Genomic DNA, 20185 nt, shown 5'->3' with positions numbered 1-20185 from the left:
ATTTCTATTGAGTTGGTATTTTCCTCAACTGGATCATATTCTTCATCTTTTCCCACATAAGCCATACCTTAAATGCATCTTCAATGATTACAAGTTTTTTGATTTTCCTAACAGAACAAGAACTCAAGATAAGGGTTTAATATATTAGATTCATCATTTAGCCCTGAAGTAAAAACCAACTTAAAAGATTTTTTTAAACTACTATAAAAAGTTAAAGAATAATATTTCATGACAAGTAAAATTTACATGAAATTCAGATTCTAGCATCCATTCATAAACATCAGTGAAACACAAACACACACAATTATTTATGAGTCATCTCAGTCTGTTCACAGTATCAGAGTTGAGTGTCCTTGAACATGAAGCCTGAAGACCAAAAGCCTGTGAAAACCATAACATTTGCTTCTTAACAATCCAGAGAAAACACTTGCTGATTCCTGCTTGAGAAGCAATTAAGTGCAGAAACGTAGTCTACTTCCTTCTCCATGTTTTCTTAGAGTGATTGTACATGGAGGGAGTGCTCATGGAAGGCTTATGACCACCTTTCTTCTCAATACAGTGCTTATGGATAATTTGATGATTTCATCTTATCACATAAGTTCAAAAATCTCCATTGACATTTTTTACACTCCCAAGGGACATTGTTTTTAATTAAATTATACAATGATGTTAATGGACACAAACTGACATGGTCCAGCTTGGAGATGGGCACAGTGAATTCCCAGGGAGCAGACATTTGGTGGTAGAGGAAGAAGTATGCACTGTTCTACTTAGATCAATGAGTTTGTCTCTCCCTCTCTCTCTATGTGGAACAGAGAGGTTGGGTTAGCGTTATAACATGTTGCTTATGATACTTAAGATTAAACATATAATGTCATATTTTAATTAGAATCCTTTTTTCAAGGTATCATGTTATATCTTTTGTACACGATAATATCCAGAATTTTGAGTTTATGCATTATCAATTTGGATTTTATGTTATAGGACTTTAAGTACCTCATCTGAGTGACTTTTGTCTACTGAAGAGGTAACTGTCTCCTTGTCAGCACCACAGCTTTAGAATTCTCAGTATATGTAAGACCATCCAAACAGGAGGCAATAGTTCTGACTGGTACTGGGTAAATTGGTATGCCAAAGTGTAGAGTGGCTAGACGTACCCCCAAAAAAGGTTGTGTGAAAATGATTCAAGGACGAGATCTTGATGACTAACATCGGTAAGGGAGCACATAGAGCTAGCAGATTCCTGGTCCTTGAGGTCAAGGAGTGCTGCTAGCTACTGAGCTACAGATCTTACTGTGCTGAGAAAACCTCCATGTTTCCTACAAGACCTTCAAATCCAAGAACCACAACATCACCCTGGAATGAGCAGCCCAGCTGAGTGGAAGCGGTCAACAATTCAAGAGCTGGACAGCACAGAAAGCAGACGAGCAGAAAGCTCAGGTGCACAATTTATCCAGGCTTTAATAAAACTGCAAAACTGACAAAACAGAACAAAACAAAACAGAGCATTCTTCCTTGCCAGAGTTCTTAGAACCTTGCTTTATTTTCATACTCACTCCCATCTTCCAACTAAATATCAAAATGAAATATGCTCGTGTAGCCCTGCTGTTTGGAATCAGTCAGTAATTGCTGTCGTCTTCCCTGCTTTCCAGAGAGAGAATATTCTCCTCTAATTTTTTAATTCCAGAAAAACAGTATAAGTACCCATTAATATTTTATAAATATGCTCAGCCGTATTCTTTCTTTTCTGTCCTTTAATCCAACATTCTTTGGGCGAATAGTAATTTCCATTTACTAAAATAAGGGGCAATCATTGAGAAGTGCAACAGCAAACTTAAAAGGTTCTGTCTCCACTGATAATATGTGATAAAAACAAGGTTGAGGTGGATACGGTGCTGCTTACAGTTTAGAAACCTTGTCTTTTCATATTTCAGTGCTTCTTTAGCCCTGAAATGTCATCTTATCTGTGAGTAACCAGCTCGTTTTTATGTTATAAGGCCCTGGGATTCCAGGGTACAAGGCGACCTCCATCCATCTTTTCTAATTTGCCTCAGTAGATACAATATGAAAAAAAGTGTAGCATTAAGGAAGTATCTCGCCTTTCTTTCTAGTTCCTCTCTACGGAGCCAAGTTAAAATGGAATGCAGTCATTAAAAGGTTATCTAGTGTAACAAGCTCCCCGCCAAAGGCAGAGCAGAAGGCTCTATTCCTCTGTGAGTTGTTTTATGAAGTAGCTCATGGCTGACAATCAGTGAACTAAATCCTTCGACAAGGAGAGATTTACAAGGACTTGTCTACAGAGACAAAATGTTTCTACAGACTTGAGCAGAGCTGGGATCAGGGATTAGCAGCCCTCCACATAAATACAGCTTGGGGCTTCAGAATTCCACAGCTGGGGGCTTTCAATAGCCACTCACTGTAAATATGCTTATGGAACAGAGGTCTGAATACTGAGCAGGCTGCCGACAAAATCCATGTGGCTTCAGTGGTCTGTGAGTAAGTTAACAGGGTATTTTTTTGGACACAAATCCCAAGCAAGAGCCCCTTCTCTTAATCTCTTTTTTAGTACTTGAGTTCTAGCCTCTTCCCACTTCATGCTCCTCCCAGGTTGTTTTTATTTCTCCTTCAGTCTCTTGTCTTCTAGCTCTTCACTGGCCATTGGACCTGTGACTGATGACTGATGGGCAAGACTGCTAGACATTAAAATTGGTGATAACATTGCATTATTCTCATGAATATTTAACTCTCCAACCTCACATATTCATGTATTAATTTGCCTAGGATTAAATGAGAAAAATGATAATTATATAAATTATTCAGATTCTTAAGGGCATGGAATAACATAACTTTGAGCTATGGTAGAGACTATGCAATTTATCTCTATAATTTTTCAGAAGAGAAAACTAAGTAAGCCTTAAAGAGGGAAAAGACATATGCAGGGCTACAAGGATTGTGTGGTCCACATGGGGACTGTATAGCCTGAAGGAATAAATGACCACTGCAATGTCAAGATGTGGTAGTGATGTAAGCATGTGCTTTGGAATCAGAGTTTCTGGATTTGGATCCCACCTCTGTAATTTGCTAAATACATAGCCAAGGGCAGTGAGTTTAACTATCAGCATCTTAATGTCTGCATCAACAAATGGAAATAAAAAAGATGACGCTTTATAGTTTGTTTTATTTATAGAATTAGTAAATAGATGCGAGCTACATACAATAATAGTTAGGAGGTAGTAAGTGCTCATGGAATGTTAGCTGGTGCTGTGTTTGTTCTCTGGTACTATGACCTATTGTCTGATTTTCCCCAACTGAGTGTTGAATCTGAACAAATGTAAAAGTCAAGAGAAGTATACTCAGTTAAATGTTGTCATCTGAATAATTGAAATAAATTTATGTATAGATACATATCATATGGGCACTTAAGGCTACATGTGTATTGTTTATGTAAGGTTATTAACAAAGATCATCCCAGTTATTCTAGAATTAAGTAAAAATCAATGCAACATGTTTCTGATTGTTGTTTTGTATGCATTCGATATTCCAACTTGACTTCATATGTTACCTCATGGGACACCCATGGTGATATGCATTATAGTATGTTTGGGGTATGTGGTGATTTGAATGGCAATGCCTTCTATCGACTTATATGTTTGAACGCTTGGTCTTCATGAGTGGAACTGTTTGGAAATGATTAGGAGCTGTGGCCTCATTGGAGTGGGTGTGGCCCCATTGGAGTAGATGTGTCACCTGCAACATCCAGGAGATGGGGTTGTCTTTGAGGTTTAAAAAGCCTGCAGTCCCTTCAGTCCTTCCCCTATGTCTTGCACAGGGGTCTCTGACCTCATTCCAATGCTTGGCTGTGAGTATCTGCATTTATTTCAGTCAGCTGCTGGCAGAACCTCTCAGAGGACAGCCATGCTAGGCTCTTGTCTGCAAGCACAATAATAGAGCAAAATATAGCATCAGTAATAGTGTCAGAGTTTGATGCCTGCCCATGGGATGGATTCCAAGACCAACACTGTCAACTCCCTGGGAGCTTGCAGAGACTAAGCCACTAATCAAAGAGCATTCAGGGGCTGGTCTGAGCCCTCAGCCCCTACACATATGTATCAGAGGACTGCCTTGTCTGGTCCCAGTGGGAAAAGATGTGCCTAATCCTATAGAGACTTGATGCCGCAGGGATTCCCCCCACACACACATGCAGAAGCAAAGGGAAGGTGGGATGGGGGAAGACCTCTGCGGGGCGGGGGGGGGGCGATTGGAAGGGGAGCAGCATTTGGGGAGTCAATAAATAAAATAATTAATTAATAAGAAAAAAGAACAGCAATAAATAAATAAAAATAAAGTACAAAAAAAAAAAAAGAAAAAGAAAAAAAAAAAGAAAAGCTTACAGTCTCTCCCTCTTTCTCTCCCTGACTGCTGCCTGAGGATGAAGAGCTATCAGCTATTGTCTGCTTCTGACCATGATGATAATGGACTAAGTCTCTGAAACTGTAAGCAAGTCCCCCAGTTAAATGCTTTCCTTTATAAGAGTGACTTGTTCATGGTGTCTCTTTGCACCAATAGAACGGTGACTGAGGACTCAGGAGACGGCACTTCATTATTAAAACTATCTTGAGGCACAAAGCAGAGAGATGTCTCATCTTGTCTTTGTGCTCAAAGTGAAATCCATATCTTAGTTCTGCAGGACGAACTTAATGCACATCGTAGTAGTTATTCTCGCAGTGTTTTGTTGGGAATGGTATAAAACTGATGGAGTATATCTAACCAAATCAACCGATGACATATAACAACACCATTTTATTCTAAAGAGCTTTTTACACAAATTCCTGTAGCAGGCATGACTTAAAAGATATTTAGTAACAGGTCTGTTAATTATCAGAACAATTGGAATAAACCTAATTATCACTGAGAAAAAAAGATGGAAGACCACATGATTTTAAAAATGAATGCAGTACAGCATTTTACAACAACTAAAAGAAAATTGGTAACCAAATTATGAGTTAACCTTAAATTCCACAAGGTTCTACACAATATAGCAAATTATTCATAATCTATACAAGTGAAATAATTTAAGCCTCTGGTTATTTAGGAGCATATATGAATGGAATAAAATATTCTTACTATATAGTGTATGTTAATGTATTTTATGTAATAAATAAATGAATAAATAAAATAACAGTACTGCTCAAAGGCAATATTGTAATATTGATGATATACCTTAGATACAAATGAGTAAAAGAAAAAAAGTCTCAAAAAGAACAATTTCAGCGTTGCTGTTTTGTAGGAAATAAGATTCATTATGTGCAGAGCAAAAAAAAAAAAATGCATGTCTTGGGAATAGGAAACTTACTTAAAACTCATTTATTTTGGAGGGAAATGTCTTAGTGGATAGTAAGTCTTGTCCTCTGTAGCATTTTAACCCCATGATTGCTGGCCAAGACAATGCTGTTTGTATTTGCGTTCATGCAGTAAGGTTATAAGATAGTCTTAGTAGAACTCTTTTTAAAAGAAATAAAATCTGGGCACATTTCCATTCCCTCCAGTCTTGCTGAAACCCCAAGTTTAAAGCATCACATTCAGAGTATTCATCCTTCAAATAAGTGGAAGAAAGCCAAACTCATCCTTTCTTCTACCTCTGGCTTCGCTTTCATCTCTGCTGTTTGTTTCCTTCTTCTAGTGGGTAAAGAGAGGGTGAGTCCCAAAGCAGGAAAGGCTAAGAGAAGATGTGCACTGCTCAGCCGAGAACCATCTGAAAACAGCACGGCACGTTTGAAGCATGTGTCTGGGTTTCTCTGCTCCCCAAATGCCTCACCTCTGTTGACTTCCAGGTAGAATTCCTGCTACTGAATAATAACAAAGAATAAGCTTGCATATTATAAAGTGCAAGAGTGGGCTTCCAGGAAGCATCAGAATGCACAGGCTGCCTTTATCTTTTCTCGTTATCTTTTTTGATAATAAAGAAGTGGAGAAAAACACCCAGGATTCTGAGCTCTTTCCTAGGATTTGACTTATGAAAGAAACTCTGTCTTTTCATGTTTGATAGGTGTCAGTTCGCATGCATTTTCCAATCTCATAGAGAAAACTGTTCTTTAAAGAGTGCAGGAGATAAGTCACTGTAGCTAGCTCCTTGGGAATGAAGGGTAGAACGGGCTCTGTCCAGCAGAGGATTGTAGTTGAACTCCCTCCTCCATGTCACATTATCAAAGAAAAAAATTAAGCTATTTAACAGGGTTTATTCTAGACTTCTGCAATTTTTGGAGCACATGACTTTCTTCCTTCCTTCTTTCCTTCCTTCCTTCCTTCCTTCCTTCCTTCCTTCTTTCCTTCCTTCCTTCCTTCCTTCCTTCCTTCCTTCCTTCCTTCCTTCCTTCCTTCCTTTCTTTCTTTCTTCCCCTCCCTCCCTCCCTTCCTCCCTTTTTTTTTTTTTTCTTTTGAGACAGGGTTTCTCTGTGTAGCCCTGAGTGTCCTGGAACCCACTTTGTAGACCAGGCTGGCCTCGAACTCAGAAATCCACCTGCCTCTGCCTCCCGAGTGCTGGAATTAAAGGCATGCACCACCACACCCGGCTAGCACATGACTTTCATCAACAGGCTTTTTGTCTCTCAGTTACAAAATCATAGAGCTGAGAATTATGGGAAAACATCAGGATTTTCTTTCTTCTTATGCCAGGTTTGTTTCAATCACATAAAGGCTAAATTTTTAAAGAGTCAATTAATTCAATAAAATTGATGAATTGTTCAGTCAGTTTTCAACCAGACTTGAGGTCAAACCTCAAATGAGTAAAGAATACTCAGTGGCTAGCTATCTATGACTTTGCTGTATAGATAAAATTAAAGGGATTAAATGTTATTCCATACATAGAACAAATATTATCATTGATACATTTCAGTTAAAGTAGCCTCATATTTCACTTTTGGAACTAAAAGAAATTTAAACAAATAAAAATTTGCAAATGTGATTGAGTAAATACAATAATGACATATTATTAATATATGGTTGAGTAAATTTGTTTCCCAAAAGCTGTGTTAAAATACTAACTCTTCCTGCCCTCATTTCTTATCATTTGTACCTACTATTAAAAATGACTACATAGGAAAAAGAAATAAAGTGACATAGGAGAGTAATTCGACTACATTCTATTCATAAAGAACAGATCCAGCCCTGTAAGTAGATGTCACTCTTTTCATGAGCTCCAGAGTCCTATATGCCACTTAAGTATAGGTAGAGAATCTTGAACATAATGTATTCAAATTAAATGACATCACAAACTATCAAGTTACTCCATTTTAAACCAGATATTATGTTTCCATTTTCCCCTCATTCTATCTCATGTGAACAGTGAATGAGATTTGTCCATATCCCTTCATGTTCTATTGATTCTGCCCATGTCTGAGATGATCTTTCTTTCTTTTTTTTGTAGAACATGATTTTAATATTTTCAACTGTTAATATTCATTTTCCTCTTTTTCCTTTTTTAAAAGTAGATATTTTCTTCATTACCATTTCGAATGCTATCCTGGAAGTCCCCTATACCCTCCCCCCGCCCTGCTTCCCAACCCACACATTCCATTCTTTCTTTGGACAATATCCTGATTTGCATTTTTGACTTCTCATCCTCTTCCATTCCCTCTAGAAACTAGACCAGATATTAAGAATATATGTAAGTTTTATGCTGGATGCTTGCTTAAAGCCTTCTACCAGCAGCCACTAGAGTTGAGTATAACAGTTAATCACTGTTAATGGTTTGAGTGAAAAGTATCCCCCCCCAACAAAGGCTCATGTGTAGAAGTCTTGATTATCCGCTGATAGAGTCAAACCTTGAGTGGTGATTGGAGCACCAATCTCACTTCATAACTAACTGATCAATTCACAATGTCCTGCCGTTATTAAGAGTGATGCAAACTTAAAAGCTGGGTGTTGTAGGAAGTAAGTCCCTGGGGATGTGACCACGAAGGGTTGATCTGGTTGCTGGCCATCACAAGGTAGCTGACTCTGGTTCCCACATGCTCTTGGCATGTAATCCTTTACTCCTCAGAAACTATGGAGGTAGCAGATCATGAACTGAAGGTAAAAGGCAAAATACATCTTTGCTACTTTAGGTTGTTTTTCTCAATATTTTGTCACAGTGACAAGTGCTATCTAGTATGTTCTACTTTCCCAGTGTGCAAGAACATGTGTGACCAGTTTCATGTTCCCTTCTGTTTCCCTTTCACCAACTCTCTCCCCTATTCATTCTGCTTGAGCTGCAGTGACATTATTTCTGTTTCCAGATGTCTGAGTTTTACCTGTTCCAAATGGTATTTGCTGTTTATTCAATGATTTTTAGATGTGATGCTTCTAGGCCTTTCTATCATAAAATCTTTTATATTATTCAGGGCTCTGTTCAACTATCATTTCCTCAATGAGGCCATTTATGGCTCATCTATTCAGCTTGGGGTCCCCAGCTACACAGAAAGCATTAGAGAGATTAGTTATATCCCCTTATTAGTAGTTAGCAATGTTTAAGCGAATACAGTTTCTCTGTATTCATTTATCTTCAGACTACACTGTAAGCTTCATCAGTAGAGGAATATGCTCTTTGTTGTCAACTATTTTATCTCCTGAACTAGCTCCAGTGAAAATCGAGTGTTTGTGGATGTCTGGAAAACCCTTCACTGAGTTCATTTGATCCCCATAAGAACCCTCTGGGTAGACACTGCTATTGATTCTTTCATGGGTTGATGTCTTCATATTATACATCTTAGAACCTTGGCAATCTATAATACATGCTTTAAGAAAAACACTGTTCTCATTTTATAGATAAGGGAACCTCAGAGTCCACGGAGGTCAGGCATCTTTTCTTAATGCTATTGTGTATGTGTTTGGTTACATATGCGTTTCATCTAAAAACAGTTTTATTTATGTATAAATTGAAAAATACACATATATTTAAGTTATACAACATGATGTTTTGATATATGCATTCATATGAAATTATTTAGTTCTCTGTCTCCCAGCTATTTGTAGAGTCACTTCTTTATTGGACATTTCTGGTAAGAAATTCTAAAATGAAAAAAAAATTAGGTGGTGCTGACTTTGAGAATAATCTCTCATCAGCTCATAATACCTCATGAAGAGGATGACTAGGTAGATGTCTGTGGTGGTTTGAATATGCTTGGTCCAGTGAGTGGCCTTGTTGGAGGAACCATTTCACTGTGAAGGTGGGCTTTGAGACCCACCTCCTAGCTGCCTAGAAGATAAACTTTTCCTGGATGCCTTCAGATCAAGAAATAGAACTGTCAGCTCTTCTAGCACCATGCCTGCCTGGATGCTGCCATGATTCCCACCTTGATAAGGGACTGAACCTCTAAACCTGTAAGCCAGCAACAATTTAACGTCCTTTCTAGGACCTGCCTCAGTCTTGGTGTCTGTTCACAGTAATGCAAACCCCAACTAAGTCAATGTCCAAGGATTGATGCAAAGATTATTTCTATTTCTAAACATTATTGTAATATGGGTTCTATTCATGTCTGAGTAAAAACAATGTACTGGCATATGAAGGTTAAAAATGCAATTTTTAAACTTTTGCTTATGGCCTTTGTTATTTTCTTCCTTGGTTCTTTCCACTCAGCTGAAACCCACTGTCATTTGCTCTGCAAATAGCAAGCTTTTTGAGTTTAAGACTACATTGAAGGTGATAGCAAACAGTCATTGTCTGGTAAGTTTTATGTGTAACATCAAACTCAGACTTTGAGCTTGCTAATATTGTGATCCTAGAGAATTACTTAATCCTCAGGTTTCTCATGTATTAAATAGATAGAGAAAAATGTATCTATCAACAACACAATTTCTATACCTAAGGCTTGGGGACCATCATAGAAAATAGGGGAGAAAGTTGGTAAGAGCTAGAAGACCAGGAATGCCAATATCAGTAGTTCCTACTAGACATGACACGATTGCTGTGCCCATGAGATTTAAACAATATGGTTACATAAAAAAAACTTACACAATTATCACAACAATAAACGTGCTAATAAAAATGGGGAAACATCACAAGACTCCAACCTTAGATGAAGCAAGTGAATTGGTTTTCTTCAGGGATGAGTTTGTTGAGAGGTCATGGGATCCCAACAGGCAGTCTTAAGCACATGTCCATACAATCAACACTAAATGGATTCAATGGGATGTGTGTATATAAATATATATGTATATACACACACATACACACATCTTATAATGTGGGTATGTTTGTGAACATAGAAAAATAATTGTTATACAGAAGGTCATGGATCTTCAAAGGATTGGAAGGGAACATAAACAAGTTGGGAGGGGAGAGAATGGTGCAGAAAAGAAACATGTATAGTATACATATGTGAAATTACCAGCACCAACACCAAAATGATCTGCTGTGCTGGCTAGTTTTTTATGTCAACTTGACACAATCTAGGATCACCTGGAAAGAAGTAATATTAATTGGGAAATGCAAACCACTGGATTGATCTCTAGTCATATATGTCTGCAAGGAATTTTCTAGATTGATGACTGATGTGGGAGAGCCTACCTCACAATGTACAGGGCAATCCCTGGGCTGGTGGCCCTGGGTGGTATAAGAAAGCAGTCTGAGCAAGCCACGAGGTACAAACCAGGAAGCAGCATCTTATCATGGCCTTTGCTTCATTAAGTTCCAGCTTCCAGTTTCTTTCTGACTTCCTTCAGTGATGGAGTGTGATGTTAAATTGTAAGCTTGGCATAAATCCTTTCCTCTGCAAGTGGATTTTTGGCATTGGTGTTTTATCATTTCAATAGAAACTGTGATGGAGACAACTTTTTCCACTTGTTAGAAGAAATAACCAAAGTAGGACATGAAACCCTATCCCAGTAAGCAATATACAGTGAGCATTCAAACAATAATGATTTATTATTAGTTTTTATTGTTACACTCTTAGCACCTAAACACAGATTATGGAACATAGCAGACATCTACAAATGTTGACTAAATAATCCAGGAAGTCACACTATCCTCTAGGTGTTTGACAAATCCTAAGAGGTTTATCCTTTTCATCAATTATTTTTTCTTCTTAAGTTAAAGAGGCATCATGAAATATATGCATATTTCCTAAAATTTGCCAGGTACTGTCTAACCAAATCTGTTTGTTTGTTTGTTTGTTTGTTTGTTTGTTTGAGACAGGGTTTCTCTGTATAGACCTGGCTGTCCTGGAACTCACTTTGTAGACCAGGCTGGCCTCAAATTCAAAAATCTGCCTCAGCCTTCCAAGTGCTGGGATTAAAGGCATGTGCCACCACTGCCCAGCATCCAAATCTCATTTTTGGAGTTACTGCAGAGAATTTTAAAGCATGTGTTTATTCAGCCTAAATTATTTTTAATATGAAAAATTTATTGTTGGAGAGGCTCTACTTATTGCTTACATTTTAAATCACCAAATTCATATTTACAGAATTGTGGCGACATTGGTCCTCAAACCTAGCCTTTTTTCCTTAGGCCAACTTATCCACTACTATTCTCTCTCTAGCCAGCCCATCTCTATCTTAATCCAGGGAGGCTCCCTTATTTTGTTTCCCTTGTTGATGGGAAAACATCTTTTTTCAATATTTCCTGTAAATAGAGAAATTCAAAGGTACATATGGATTTCCAGAATCAGAATAAGTGCCATCTTTTATCTCCTCTTGGGTCTGCTTCTGTCAAAGGGGGACCCATACATGGTTTCTGCTGGCTAATTATAAGGAGGGGTGATGATATGAAGTTATCATTTCATGGGTGTGTTGCTCACACAAATAAACTCTACAGTTTCTAAGTTATCAATCTTAGCATCATTTTGGATAAAACAAAGGTACTAAAATGACCCTAATCTTGTCAGAAACAAGCATTATTTTGCTGTCTATGATGCTATAAATGGAAAGACAAAAATGAAAACAAAACAAAGCAAAAAAACTCCCAAACTCATAGAAAAAGACTGTAGGATGAAATTTCCTTTTAGTTAGGTGATAGAGAAACATCAAATATCAGAAAAATGATATTGGACAATTTTATCTAAAAATGTTGGTAGTTGGGCAAGTGACCTGAATAGACTGATCTCAAAAGGAAAAATAAAAATAGCTAATACAAATGTGAATAATGTCTGATATCTTCTGTTATCATGACGTGCATATTAAAAATATGGCAAGTTGTTGCCTCATTTAAGTAGAAAGACTTTAAAAACAACAACAGGTTTTGGTGAGGAGATATTGTTTCTCTGAGGTAGAAAATGATTGGGTTGAAGATTGCCCATGGGGTGAGTTGAGAGAAAATTGCTATTGAATTCCAAAGACCAGCTTTGGAACCAGAGGGGAAACTGAGGCAGGCAGCTGATGAGAGGGTCACGTGCTGATAGCAGCTGACACTGGTGGATCCATACCTATAGGGGTAGCAGTTGGAAAAGGGAAAAGAAAAAAATTCACATATACACATACATATACACTGTGTACACACACACACACACACATACACTGAGTACATAAAACAAAAGGCAGAGCACAAATAACTTCATATACACAAATATATTCACATACATACATTCATACATACATTCATACATACCTATAGACAGACACATACACATTCACACATAGAATGGTTAGAGCAAAGCATCAGCAAGCAGGCCCAAAGCATTTCACACATACATAATACATACATACAAAAATACATAAATACATAAATACATAAATACATACATACATACATACATACATACATACATACATACATACATACAATTGGTGGATGGAGCAAGTTTTAACACACACCCAGACAAGCTTTACACATATACATACATACACATAGTTGATGGGTGGAAGGAACCATGTGCTAACCCCCACTCACACAACCCTTACACATATGCATACACATAATTTATGGATGGAAGGAACAATGTTCCAGCCCCCAACTTAGGCAAACCTTACACATACACAGAGTTGATGGATGGAAGGAATAATGTTCCAATCCTCATTCATATGAACTTTATACATATACATGCATACACATACTTGATGGAACAATGTTCTAGTCCCATTCCTATTAACTTTACACATATACATGCATACACATACTTGATGTATGGAACAATCAATGTCCTAGAAAACTAAAATGTAATGACATGGTAACCTAATTCTTCCTTTCACAGCTTATGTATCCCAGCAAAATTTTTCAAGCAGTATCAAATTACTAGGTGATTACATTTTAGTTTTCTTCTCATAAGCCGTTATGAAAAGGCAGTGTGTTCCCCAATAACTTTATTTTTTCCATTTTTATTAGTTATTTAGCTCATTTACATTTCCAATGCTATACCAAAAGTCCCCCAGACCCACCCCCCACCACTTCCCTACCCACCCACTCCCCCTTTTTGGCCCTGGCGTTCCCCTGTACTGGGGCATATAAAGTTTGCAAGTCCAATGGGCCTCTCTTTGTAGTGATGGCCGACTAGGCCATCTTTTGATAAAGAAGAAACATTGCATAGTACAGGTTAAGAAAACAAATTATTACCCAAACCCCTGTACATACATAACTAAGCAAGTTGTTATATATTAACAAACTGTAAACAAGCAAGATAGTTTTCTCAGCTAGTTTCTCTTACTGGCAGACAGCAACTGCGGTTACAAGGAAAAAAGTAATTATTTTATTATTTATCTCTAAAAGAAATCTTGAACCACAGGGAAAAACTGGGGAAGAGACTGAGGGAAAGAAGGTCCAGATACTGGCCCAACTTGGTATCCATCTCATGGGGAGGCTCCAAGGCCTGACACTATTACTTATGCTATGGTGTACTTACAGACAGGAGTCAAGCATGGCTGCCTTCTGAGCAGCTAACTGAGATAGAAGCAGATGCTTACACCCAACCAATGAACTGAAGTTGGGGACCCTGTGGTTGAATTACGGAAAGGCTAGAAGAAGTTGAGGAGGAGGGTAATCCCATAGGAAGATCAGCAGTCTCAACTAACCTGGATCCCTGAGATCCAACCAGGCAGCATACACTAGCTGATATGAGGCCCCTGACACATATACAGCAGAGAACCGCCTGGTCTGGCCTCAGTGAGAGAAGATGCACCAGCCCCAAGTAACTTGAGACCCTAGGAAGTGGACAGGCCTGGTAGAGTAAGTATGGGGATGGGGACATCCTGTTGGAGATGGGGGTGGAGGAATGGGATGAGGAACTGTTGGTGAACAGAATGGGAGGGGGATAATGACTGAACTGTAAAAAAAGATTAAAGGTTAAAGATAATAACAATAATAAAAAAGAAGCTGAGACCACAGAAGCTGCCTAGAAATGTTAATATGGTGAAATTATTGTGTGTGTGTCAAGAAACAACAGAGACATCTACAAAACTGTATAATTTCTAAAAAGAGAATTTTAAAAGAATCACAAATCTAAACTTTTATATAAAAATCAGGCATATCTACCTTAGATATGCATATCGACTAATCAGCAAATCTTTTTTTTTTCTTTCTGTTTTTGGTTTTTCGAGACAGGGTTTCTCTGTATAGCCTTGACTGTCCTGGAACTCACTCTGTAGACCAGGCTGGCCTTGAACTCAGAAATCCACCTGCCTCTGCCTCCCAAGTGCTGGGATTAAAGGCGTGCACTACCACCGCCTGGCTATCAAATCTTTTTTTTTTTTTAATTAGGTATTTATTTCATTTACATTTCCAATGCTATTCCAAAAGTCCCCCCACCCCTCCCCCACCCACTCCCCCACCCACTCCCCCACCCACCCACTCCCACTTCTTGTCTCTGGCGTTCCCCTGTACTGAGGCATATAAAGTTTGCACGACCAATGGGCCTCTCTTTCCACTGATGGCTGACTAAGCCATCTTCTGATACATATTCAGCTAGAGACATGAGCTCCGGGGGAGTACTGGTTAGTTCATAATGTTCCACCTATAGGGTTGCAGATAAACCATATCAGGAAGATGAGAGCAAAAATGGGTATAAGAAATTAATCACCATCCTCAGTGGAAGTCACATCAGCCAGTGCTGCTATTGTTCTTGTTCCTTGATCATAAAAGGTCCCTAGCTTAAACCTAAATCTCATAGAAGAGAAAGTGGGACTAAAATCAGGGACTAGACAAGGCTACCCACTATCTCCTTATCTATTCAATATAGTACTTGAAGTACTATATATAGTAGCTAGAACAATTAGACAACAAAAGGAGATCAAAGGGATACAAATTGGAAAGGAACAAGTCAAAATATCACTATTTGCAGATGCTATGATAGTATAATTAAATGACCCAAAAGGTTCCATCAGAGAACTCCTAAATCTGATGAACAACTTCAGCAAAGTGGCTGGTTATAAAATTAACTCAAACAAATCAGTAGCCTTCTTATATTCAATAAATAGCCTGAGAAAGAAATTAGTGAAATGACACCCTTTACAATAGTCACAAACAATATAAAATATCTTGGTGTGTCTCTAAGCAAACAAATGAAATATCTATACGACAAGAATTTCAAGTCTCTGAAGAAAGAAATCAAAGAAGATCTCAGAAGATAGAAAGATCTCCCATGCTCGTAGATTGGCAGGATTAATATAGTAAAAATGGACATCTTGCCAAAAGCAATCTATAGATTCAATGCAATCTCCATCAAAATCCCAACTCAATTCTTCATAGAATTAGAAAGAGAGATTCTCAAATTCATCTGGAATAACAGTAAACCCAGGACAGCAAAAACTATTCTCAACAATAAAAGAACTTCAGATAGAATCACCATCCCTGACCTCAAGTTGAACTACATAACAGTAGTGATAAAAAATGTATGGTATTGGTGCAGTGACAGGCAGGCAGATCAATGGAATGGTATTGAAGATGCAGAAATGAACCTTGATATTTGACAAAGGAGCTAAAACCATCTAGTGGAAAAAAAGACAGCATTTTCAATAAATGGTGCTGGTTCAACTGGTGGTCAACATGTAGAAGAATGCAAATTGCTCCATTCTTATCTCCTTGTACAAAGCTCAAGTCCAAGTGGATTCAGGGCCTCCACATAAAAGCAGATACACTGAAACTAAGAGAAAAGAAAGTGAGGGAGAGCCTTGAGCACATGGGCGCAGGGGAAAATTTTCTAAAGAGTACACCAATGGCTCTAAGATGAAGAATCGACAAATAGGACCTCATAAAATTGCAAAAGTTCTGTAAGGTAAAGGACATTGTCAATAGGACAAAACACTAACCAACAGATTGGGAAAACATTTTTAGCATCCTGCATACAACAGAGGGCTAATATCCAATATATACAAAAAGCTCAAGAAGTTAGATTCCAGAGAAACAAAAAACTGTATTAAAAATGGGGCACAGAGTTAAACAGAGAATTCTCAACTAAGTTAACTTGAATGGCTGAGAAGCAACTAAAGAAATGTTCAAAATCCTTAACCATCAGAGAAATGCAAATCAAAATGGCCATGAGATTCCACCTCACATCAGTCAGAATTACTAAGATCAAAAACTCATGTGACAGCAGATGCTGGTGAAAATGTGGAGAAAGAGGCACACTCCTCCATTGTTGGTGGGATTGATTGCAAGCTGGTTCAACCATTCTGGAGATTAGTCTGGTGGTTCCTCAGAAAATTGGACATAGTACTACCTGAGGACCCACTAATACCACTCCTGAGAATATACCCAAAAGATGGTCTAACATGTAATAAGGACACTATGTTCATAGCAGCCATATTTATAATAGCTAGTAGCTGGAAACAACCCAGATATCCCTCAACAGAGGAATGGATACAGAAAATGTGGTACATTCACACAATGAAGTACTACTCAGCTATTAGAAACAATGACTTCATGAAATTCACAGACAAATGAGTGGAACACTCACTGATAAGTGGATATTAGCCCAGAAACTTAGAATACCCAAGATACAATTTGCAAAATACAAGAAAATCAAGAAGAAGGAAGACCAACATGTAGATACTTCATTCCTCCTTAGAATAGGAAACAAAATACCCATGAAAGGAGTTACAGAGACAAAGCTTGGAGCTAAGACGAAAGGATGGACTATCCAGAGACTACCCCACTGAGGATCCATCCCATAATCAGCCACCAAACCCAAACACTATTGCATATGCCAGCAAGATTTTGCTGAAGGGATCCTGATATAGCTGTCTCATATGAGGCTATGCCAGTGCCTGGCAAATACAGAAGTGGATGCTCACAGTCATCTATAGGATGGAACACAGGGCCCCCAATGGAGAAGCTAGAGAAATCACCCAAGGAGCTGAAGGGGTCTGCAACCCTATAGGTGGAACAACAATATGAACTAACCAGTACCCCCAGAGCTCGTGTCTCTAGCTGCATATGTAGCAGAAGATGGCCTACTCGGCCATCACTGGGAAGAGAGGCCCATTGGTCTTGCACACTTTATATGCCCCAGTACAGGGGAACGCCAGGGCCAAGAAGAGGGAGTGGGTGGGTAGGGGAGCAGGGCAGGGGGCAGTGGGAGGGTGTAGGGAACTTTCGGGATAGCATTTGAAGTGTAAATAAAGAAAATATCTAATAAAAAAAGAAGTCATAAAAAAAGAAAATATCAATCTGAGTGAGGTAATCCAGTCACAAAAGAACACACATGGTATGCACTCACTGATAAGTGGATATTAGCCTAAAAGCTCAGAATACCCAAGATACAATTCACAAACCACATGAAGCTCAAGAAGAAGGAAGACCAAAGTGTGGATGCCTCAGTGCTTCTTAGAAGGGTGAATCAAATACCCACAGGAGGAAATATGGAAACAAAGTGTGGAGCAGTACTTGAGGAAAGGCCATTCAGAGACTGCCCCATCTGGGGATCCATCCCATATACAGTTACCAAACCCAGATGTTATTGCAAATGCTGGGAAGTCCTTGTTGACAGGAGCCTGATGTGGCTGTCTCCTGAAAGGCTCTTCCAGAGTTTGACAAATACAGAAGTGGATGCTCATAGCCAACCACTGGACTGAGCTCAGGGTCCCAAATGGAGGAGTTGAAGAAGGGACTGAAGGAGCTGAGGGGGTTTGCAGTCCTGTGGGGTGGGGGAACAACAGTGTCAATGGGACAGACACCCCTTTTAGTTACCAGGGGCTGGATGATCAACCAAAGAGTATACATGGAAGGACCCATGGCTCCTGCTGTGTATGTGACAGAGGATGACCTTGTTGGACATTAGTGGGAGGATTAGCCCTTGGTCCTGTGGTGGCTTGATGCCCCAGTGTAGGGGAATGCCAGGGCAGGAAGGTGGGGGTAGGTAGGTGGGTGGGTGGGGGAGCACTCTCCTAGAGGCAGTGGGAGGGGGGATGGGATAGGGGATTTCCAAAGGGAAGACCTGGAAAGGGGATAACATTTGAAATGTAAATAAAGAAAATATGCAGTAAAAGATTAAAAAAAAACAATGAAAGTGGGAAATATGCTTGAACACATTGGTACAGGAGACAAGTTCCTGAGCAGAACACCAACAGCTCAGGTTCTAAGATCAACAATTGATAAATGGTACCTCATGAAACTACAAAGCTTCTGTAAGGCTAAGGGCACTGTCAATAGGACAAAACGGTCACTAACAGATTGGGAAAAGATCTTTTCCAGCCCTACATCTACTAGAAGTCTAATATCCAAAATATACAAAGAACACAAGATGTTAGACTTCAGAGAACCAAATAATCCTATTAAAAATGGGGTAGAGAACTAAACAGAATTCTCAACAGAGGAATCCTGAATGGCTGAGAAGCACTTAAAGAAATGTTCAAAGCTCTTATTCATCAGGGGGAATGCAAGTCAAAGCAAGTATGAGATTCCTTCTTATATCAATCAGAGTGGCTAAGACCAGCAACTCAAGAGAGAATATGCTGTGGAAGATATGAAGCAAGGAGAGCACTCCTGCATTGCTCGTGGGAGTGCAAACATGTAGAACTACTTTGGAAAACAACTTGGAATTTTCTCAGAAAACTGGGAATAGTTTTACCTCAAGACCCAGCAATATCACTCCTGGGCATATATCCAAAAGCTACTCCAACATCCCACAAATACACTTGCTCAAGTATGTTCATAGTAGCTTTATAATATCCAGAAACTGGAAACAACCTAGATATCCTTTAACTGAAAAATAGATAAAGAAAAGGTGGTACATCTACACAACAGAATACTATTCCGCTATTAAAACCAAGAGATCTTGAATTTTATAGGCAAATGGATGGAACTTGAGAATATCAGCCTGAGTGAGGTAACCCAAGACATGCATTGTATGTACTCACTTACAAGTGAATATTAGCCATAAAATACAGGTACCATATTACACTCCACAGACCCAAAGGAGCTAAACAAGAAGGAAGGCCCAAGCAAGGAAGCTTGAATCTCACTTAGAAGGGAAAAAAAATAGTTGTAAGAGGCAGATGGAGAGAGGGAACTGGGAGGAAGAAGGGATGGGGATGGGAATGGGAATGGGGGATTCAGGGTCAGGTGTGAGGAAGGACAGGAGAGATGCTAGGTGGCCATGAAACTGAATGGAAATCTGCAATTGATAGGGGTGAGGAGGTAGGGTGCATCTCCAGGATGAGACATGGCTTGGGACAAGGGAAGCACCTGAGAATCAATGGTGGTGACCTTAGCTGTTGTGATGGTTTTTTATATGCTTGTCCCAAGGGTATTAAAGCCCACACCTGCAAGGTTACACCTACTCCAACAAGGCCACACCTTCCAACAATGGGCCAAGTATATACAAACCATCATAGCTGTGACTCACCACACTGGGGATATCGAATCTGAAGAGGCCACCTCCCGTATCCATACAGAGACTCTAGTGTAGCAATCAACACCAACCCAACCACAAAACTTTCAACTCTAAATTTACCCTGTCTAGAAGTAATGTAGGCATGTGGGAGGGAGCAGAGACTGAGTGAATGGCCAACCAATAACTGGCCCAACTTGAGACCCGTACCATAGGCAAGCACCAGTCTCTAAGACTATTAATGATACTTTATTATGCTTGCACACTGAAGCATGTAGCCCTCTGAGAGGTTCCACCCAGCAGCTGGTTCAGATAGATACAGACATCCACAGGCAAACAGAGGATGGAGCTTGAAGATTCTAATGGAAGAATAGGAGGAAGGATTGTAGGTCCTGAAGGGGATAGTGGAACTCCACAGGAAGACCAACAGAGTCAACTAACCTGGATCCTTGGGGCTC

General features: G+C 39.1%; 1 long non-coding RNA gene across 1 annotated transcript in view; it reads left to right on the top strand.

Annotated features, from left to right (window-relative positions):
• The window catches only part of Gm39886, a 45017-nt gene extending 39039 nt beyond the window's left edge, over positions 1 to 5978 (top strand). Inside the window, exons 2-3 of the long non-coding RNA XR_866574.1 lie at positions 4429 to 4493; positions 5681 to 5978. This is a non-coding gene — a long non-coding RNA (predicted gene, 39886). The remainder of the gene's footprint in view (positions 1 to 4428; positions 4494 to 5680) is intronic.
• Positions 5979 to 20185: the final 14207 nt, after the last annotated feature.

The sequence above is a fragment of the Mus musculus genome, chromosome 2 (assembly GCF_000001635.26).
Source record: "Mus musculus strain C57BL/6J chromosome 2, GRCm38.p6 C57BL/6J".
In the NCBI taxonomy this organism is placed as follows: Eukaryota; Metazoa; Chordata; class Mammalia; order Rodentia; family Muridae; genus Mus; species Mus musculus.
This window is presented reverse-complemented; position numbering and strand designations above follow the sequence as displayed.